Below are 7,324 nucleotides of genomic sequence, written 5' to 3'. Positions count from 1 at the left end.
CTGCAATTCTTCAAATATTGTTGGACTACATCTACCATCTTCCCTCTCGATTGGCTGTCCTGACTGTGCAATGGGACTGCTGCCAACATGAACATAGCTGGGTACTCTTCTATACCCTCCTCATACAAGGAAGGCACCATATTATTAATTGGGGTTGGCTACAGGGAGTGTACAACTCCTCTCACAATCTCTGAGGATGCCTGCCATAGATGTGGGTGAAACATCAGCAGAGAATACTTCGGGAACATGGCCATACAGCCTGGAAAACATACAACAACCCTGTGATTCTGGCCATGAAAGCCTTCGAAAATACATACAACTCCTCTGTTGCAACAGCTGCACTGGCTGCCAACCCACAATTGAAAATTCTGGTTTTGACCTATAAAGCCCTGTACTGCTTGGATCCAGGTATGCATCTCTCTTTATGAGCATGTGAGAATGCTACAATCTTCTGAAAAGGACCTTCTCTGTGTCCTACCATCCCCTCAAGCTTCTTTGGTGTGTACAATGGAAAGGGCCTTTTCAATGGCAGCTCCCAGGCTGTAGAACTCCCTCCCTAGATGTCCTCATCCCGGCTTGCCTTTCACGGGTAAGTGAAAATATATATCTGGCATCAGGAATTTGGGGAGTGATGAGGGGCAGGCTGCTGGGGATTTTGTGGATGGGATTTGTGAGGGGGATAGGGTATTTTAATTTTTAAATGAAATTTTATTTGTATTTAACTCTTGCATCCAATACACAAATATTTAATTGTTTTTAAATATCAAATGTTTTAAAATTTTATTGTATTGTATTACGTCATTGTTAGCTGCCTTGACTCCCTATGATTAGAAAGATGGAATATAAATATAAATAAATAAATGTTGAGAGGGGATGGCTTTGGATGAATGTTGGACTTTGGAAGGTAAGTTTGGCAGAGTTGTATGCTAGTTTTGTTTCATCATGAAACTAAGAAGAGCCCTGTCTCATATCCAACCTGGAAACCCTATCTGAAGGGCCATAGGTTGTTCAGTCCTGATATACAAGAACAAGGATATATATACATACAGATATATTGAGTGTGCAAAATTGTAGTTTCTCCTCGTAAGTCATATCAAATTCGTTAAATTCATGCATACAAATCGATATTAGAAACATGCAGGAAAGAGGGGGAATTTTAGAATCAAAACACTCACCAATAATTTTTGTTAAGATTTTGTAACATTTGGAAGCCTCCCAAAGTCAGTTTAATTTTCAGTATAAGCTTTAAGCAACTTTTGTAACGCTAAGAGGACATTAAGTGTTTTTAAAGCCAAAGCTACTTTTTTAGCTGATCACTATAAGGAAGGGCAGCTGGGGGCAGGACTAGCAGAATTGGGTGGGAGACTGAGAACACAGCATTCTGGGAAATGCAGTTGGGAAGTCAAAGGCCCCCTGTGACAGAGAATGCAAAAAGCCTTGCTCTAAACTACATTTCCCAGAAAGCAGCGCTCAGCATCAGAAAGTCCAATGAGGGCTGCAGCAGCCAGCTGTTTAGAGTGAGTGTAATAATAAATAAAATCATTGAATCTGCAAAGAGGACTACAGTAAGTAAGTACATAAGTAAATAATAGTATTAATCTATGCTAAGCTGAAGTTATGTGGCTGTATGTCATATAGACAGACAGACATTCAAGGGGATTGCTGTTGTAGCTTTTTGGAGGTATAAATGTTTTTGTCTAAACTTTTAAAAATCTCCAAAAATCTGTAGATGTGTTAATTTTTCTGAAACTTCTGGGGATTGTTGCCCTGGTTATCTTGTACATCTATATATATAAAAGGGTAATGAAATTTCGGCCTAGGACAAAACAACAAAACTACACATCCCAGAAACACTAAATTTGGCAGCACAACCCCTCATCCATGCCTCTACGTTCATACAACAAAAAGAAAAGAAATATAAAGTCCTAATTAGAGGGAGAGGAATAATTGCTTTCATCCAATTGCTTCCAGTTAGAAGGCTAAGCTCTGCCCACTTGGTCTCCTAGCAACCCACTCACCCCAGGGGACAGGCAGAGTTAGGCCTCACTTGGGCCTCTTCCACACTACCTATAAAATACAGATTATCTGATTTCCCATACCACCATGCTTCGCCACAGCAACGTGTGGCCGGGCACAGCTAGTTGTATATAAAATTCAAGCAGATAGCTCTTGTAGTTTTTATTTTAAAAAATTGTTTGTAAAAAATAAATATATCCAAAAACTATTTGATGAGTGGAATATTCTGATATTTGGTGGACTAACAGTGGAAAATGTATGGCACAATTATGGCATGTTTCCTCACAATAGGTCTAAAAATAAGGAGGAAATGAGCCCCTGAAGTTCCCTCACTTGCTCAATTACTTAATGAAAAAAGTAACAAAATGTTGTTATTCTTGTTATAGTAATGAATTTTTTACTATAACATTTTAGAAATGAAATGCCAGCACCCCCAAGTTTTGTAATGACTTTTGAAACATTATTCCCAGTAGAAACGGACCCTCACAAAATCTATCATACCTTAGGGACTGGTTGATTTATTGCTTATTGAATGGGCACATCTCCAGGATAAGATGGTCTTTTGAGTGTGTAATTCGTATTATATAGCTGTTGTTCTTCTCAGGCAAACCTTCAGAGAATGTATGATTGGAGGAAGGAGACTTGAGAATACCTGTCATCAAGACCCAGCATACAAGTGTATTCTCATAACAAAAATGAGAGTAATTGGTAAAAAAACAGAACATTTTTTGCAAACTGCACATATTTTATCTATATTTGAGTCATGCATCAGATGTTACCACCAGTGGCTTCATAGCAAATGAGACTCAATGACAGGCCTAATTGGAAATCCTTTTTGTCGAGTTCAGTGGTGAAACACTCATTGATGACAATGGGGTCAGCATTCACACTTATGGGATAATGAAGGAAGCCGCTGTCGTAAGGGTGTTACATTGTGAGAAAGATTTGGTTGATGAGATAATCAAGGATGAGTGGGTGAATGAAAAACCTATTGGCTTCCTTCGGCCAAACATGATGATGGTCAAGGGAAAGGTTGTATTATTATAGATAAAGCATGAAGGGAAAATGTAAAAAGAGCAATAGTCAGAAAACTCCAGAGATGTCAGACAGGCCCTCATTTTTATCTCCAGGAATTGTGCATGTTACTATTTACTATATTAAGATATAAAAACCAAGACTATGGTGTGTGCGCATGTGAAATGAATGTGGCTGTCATCCTATTGTGTGACAAATACAACTTTTGAGTTAAAAGGGAACTGAATGTATACCAAAATGTGTAAAGAAATGCAAGTGAATATGCCTCTGTGTGTGCATTCATACGTACAATGGCACTATGTGTTCAACTTTGTTTCTGAAAGCTTGAACTGAATGCAAACATACCAGGTAGATTTTCCCAGAGTGAAAACTGAAGACAACTCCTGTAGCTTTAATCTACATATATATAAAAGAGTGATGGAATCACGGCACCAGACAAAACAACAAAACTACAGGTCCCCCAACCTCGAAATTTGACAAAACAACCCATTATCCACGGCTCTAGGTTGATACAACAAAAAGAAAAGAAAAATAAAGTCCTAATCAGAGGGAGAGGAATAATTGCTTTTATCCAATTGCTGCCAGTTAGAAGGCTAAGCTCCTCCAACTTGGTCTCCTAGCAACCCAATAAAAATAATAAAAAACACTAAAAAATTAATACAATAAAATACTATAACAGAAAATAACTAAAAATAATACAAGATAATAATAAAATATAATAAATAAAAAGATAACTTACAATAAAATTAATTAAAAATACAAATAACATCAAATAAAAATTACACAACAATTTTTAACCAATACCACCACCACTTTGCCACAGTAATGCATGGCCGGGCACAGCTAGTGGTTATATATGAGAGAGAATTTGAGCATGTGTTGCTTATTACCTTGTTTTATAATAAGCAACATGTGATGAAGTTACTTTTCAAAGAAAGGTAGGTAAAGATAAAGGTTTCCCCTGATGTTAAGTCCAGTTGTGTCCGACTCTGGGGGTTGGTGCTCATCTCCATTTCTAAGCTGAAGAGCCGGCATTGTCCATAGACACCTCCAAGTTCATGTGGCCGGCATGACTGCATGGAATGCCGTTACCTTCCAGCCAGAGCAGTACCTATTGATCTACTCACATTTGCATGTTTTCGAACTGCTAGGTTGGCAGAAGCTGGAGCTAACAGTGGGCGCTCACTCTGCTCCCCGGATTTGAATCTGGGACCTTTCGGTCTGCAAGTTCAGCAGCTCAGCACTGTGCCTCCGGAGGCTCCATTTTAAAAGAAAACATGATCATTAAAGGTATAGGGGCCATCTCCAATCTTTATTTTGGCAATCTGAATTCTACCTTAGATAAAAAATGTCCAAAAATGTCCATAGAAAACTCAGGCATATGCAATGTATCAAAAGGATGGCTGTCATATATCATTGGATCAGATTTATAAATGTGTGAGCAGACCCAGCTACACAGAAAGTTGGGAAGTCCTGCTAAATCAAGTCCAGCAGTAGAGAGTGTGGGATCCTTGAACATCACATGGATGAGCTGATTGTATCTATGATATTGACCCTAACTATAACTCATCTCCTATTATTAAGCACCTGGAGTCAAATCTCATATCACGCCAAAAGGTGTACAGACTCAATTTAAATGTGGGGAAACGCCAGCAATCTGAGAACCTATTTCTACTCTATAAACTTGCCAAGCTGCTTTCCATGAATAATAACAACAAAACAATAATAAAAGCAATAACAATAACAAGCTTTTTTCTCAGCTGGGAAACTCCAGAGGGACTAGAACTGGGAGGTAGTGTAATGTTTATCAGTACATGCACCACATCATTTTTACCTATTAATTAATTTTGGAGATCGACATACCCAGGGTAGAGAGGTTTATTCATTCCCTTCCTAGATACAGCCAGGACATAAATTATTTCCTGAAACAAGGAGTAAAATTGTAAAAACGTAAAATTTTCAAGAAAACTTCCTATTTGCATGGAAAGGCTCTGCTCAAGCAAGAATAAAGTCTCCATATGTCCAGGAACCTTTCTTCTTTAGAGTTGTCACATTCCATATGGGAAAGCAATGAATTAAGGAACAAAGCTAATATAAATTCAATATAAATTCAACTGTTTATAAATAATATCTGGACTTCTCCATTTACCATGATGGAGTCTGTAAGTTTCTATAGAATTGCTTCATGTTTTACAAAGCTCTGCCAAGGTCACTGTTGTTATTCGAGTAAGCCAGAGCTATATATATTAAAGAACAGCCAAAGAGTAGCTTCTGACTCCAGTTCTATGGCTGTCTCGCTGTAATCAGCATTTCTAATTACATTCATGCGTCTTTTCTTTAAAGATATGTTGGACTTAACATGTGACCTGTTTAAATATTAGGAATGTAATTCTTTGCCAGTTTCATTCTCAAGGGAAACAAGGAGTACATTTAGCAGTTTTCTTCCTGCTGCATGCAAGTCTTCAAAAATGGCAGAGTTTTTGAAAACTATTCACAGTTCAGGATTCATTCTGTGAAAAATTCAGATATGGTATTTTTAAAGTATTTCCTAAGCAACACATGAAGATTATATCTTATTCATATAATGATGTAGTTAGGGATTTCTTTTGTGCAAAAGTTATACTTTTTTGCCCAGAAAACAGCATTTTCCTGTATAAAGTGAGGCTATTTTTCTGCACATAAGATGCTATTTCCTGTGTGAAATAAAAAATAAAAATTTGCATAATGCCCAAAAAGTGAAAATTGGATCAGTATAAGTTTCTCTTCCTCAGCATTCCATGGCACTCAAGAAATCTCTTGGTCTTCCATGTTCTGAATGCTTTTTGGATATCAAAATAGATTTGCATCCACTTCTGGGTCATTTTATCCTATAGAAGGAAAGACTCAAAGCAAATATTCTGTAAATACAGAGGGCTAAATTCAGTTCCAGTCAGACTAGAGCCTCTAAATCAATGAGAACTTGGTAAGTCAACCCTATGTAAGTTGTACCAACTCACTGTATTTAATTCTAGTTGGGATTGACAATTGGCATATAGCATGCAATTGCATATTTGAGTTCGCTTTGTTAATTTTGCTCATGTAAGATTGTAGGATATTCTTATAAGAAATGCTGTGTGTTGGGGAGGTGAGGCGGTAATGGTATATGTGACTAACTCAACCTCATGTATAAATTGAGAGTAAATTTGAGGGCCAAAATTATGGATTTTGTGATAATCTATGGATACGTCAAAGTTCATTCCATAGAGAAAGGAAACCGCTAATGCTGGTTCGGGGCGGCATCCAACCCCCGATTGTCTTTGTCACAATTTTTTCCCCAGAGCATTGAAAAGACCAGAAGTAGCAACACAGCGCAGAGAGTAGAGCAGTGGTTCTCAACCTGTGGGTCCCCAGATGTTTTGGCCTTCATCTCTCAGAAATCCTAACAGCTGGTAAACTGGCTGGGATTTCTGGGAGGTATAAGCCAAAACACCTGGGGACCCACAGTTGAGAACCACTGGAGTAGAGGCAATCAGTCCTTGTTTTAGGCTCTCTCAGGATGGACTAGTCTGTTGCCTTTTGCTACTTTTTGATAAAACTTTAAAGTGCAGTACTTACATTTGCCCATGGATAGGTGAATCCAGTTTTTTGGGTTGAATTTTTGACTAAAACATCTAGACTTATATGTGGCATATATAGTAGGTGTTTTCTTTTCTTCCAATTGTATCTGGAAACTTAATTCCTTCCGTATCCTTGGGCAGTTAAAAAACTGGGCTAGTCTTCAGAATTGCTACCACAGGGCAAATCCACCCTTTCTTTTCCTGCTGCTCCAAGTTAATGAGATCTCCTGAATCATAGAATAATAGAATTGGAAGAGACTACACTGAACACCCAGTTCAACCCCTCTGCCATGCTAGAAAAGCACAATCAAAGCACCCCCAACAGATGGCCATCCAGCTTATGTTTGAAAGCCTCCAAAGAAGGAGACTCCACCACTCTCTGAAGCAGTGAGTTCCACTGTTGAATAGTTCTTATGGTCAGGAAGTTCTTCCTAATGATCAGGTGGAATCTCTTTACCTATCAATTTAAATTAAGTTGGAACTGTCTATTGCATCTGTATTTAAACCTCAGATTAAGTGCTTACCAGTTGGAGGGCTAATTCACAAACACATTGAATATTTTTTTAAAACAGAACCAAAAAGGAATATGCCCTGAATTATTATACTCAGTGCCAGTTTTGGAAAGGATGAGATTTCTAAATTGAGTTAATGTCACCTTAAATGCCAGCCCCACAAAT

General features: G+C 38.0%; 1 long non-coding RNA gene across 1 annotated transcript in view; it reads left to right on the top strand.

Annotated features, from left to right (window-relative positions):
• Nucleotides 1-203: 203 nt before the first annotated feature.
• LOC103278913 (uncharacterized) overlaps nt 204-7,324 on the top strand; it is a 10,257-nt gene continuing 3,136 nt past the window's right edge. Inside the window, exon 1 of the long non-coding RNA XR_506416.3 lies at nt 204-1,569. This is a non-coding gene — a long non-coding RNA (uncharacterized LOC103278913). The remainder of the gene's footprint in view (nt 1,570-7,324) is intronic.

The sequence above is a fragment of the Anolis carolinensis genome, chromosome 5 (genome assembly GCF_035594765.1).
Source record: "Anolis carolinensis isolate JA03-04 chromosome 5, rAnoCar3.1.pri, whole genome shotgun sequence".
NCBI lineage: Eukaryota > Metazoa > Chordata > Lepidosauria > Squamata > Dactyloidae > Anolis > Anolis carolinensis.
This window is presented reverse-complemented; position numbering and strand designations above follow the sequence as displayed.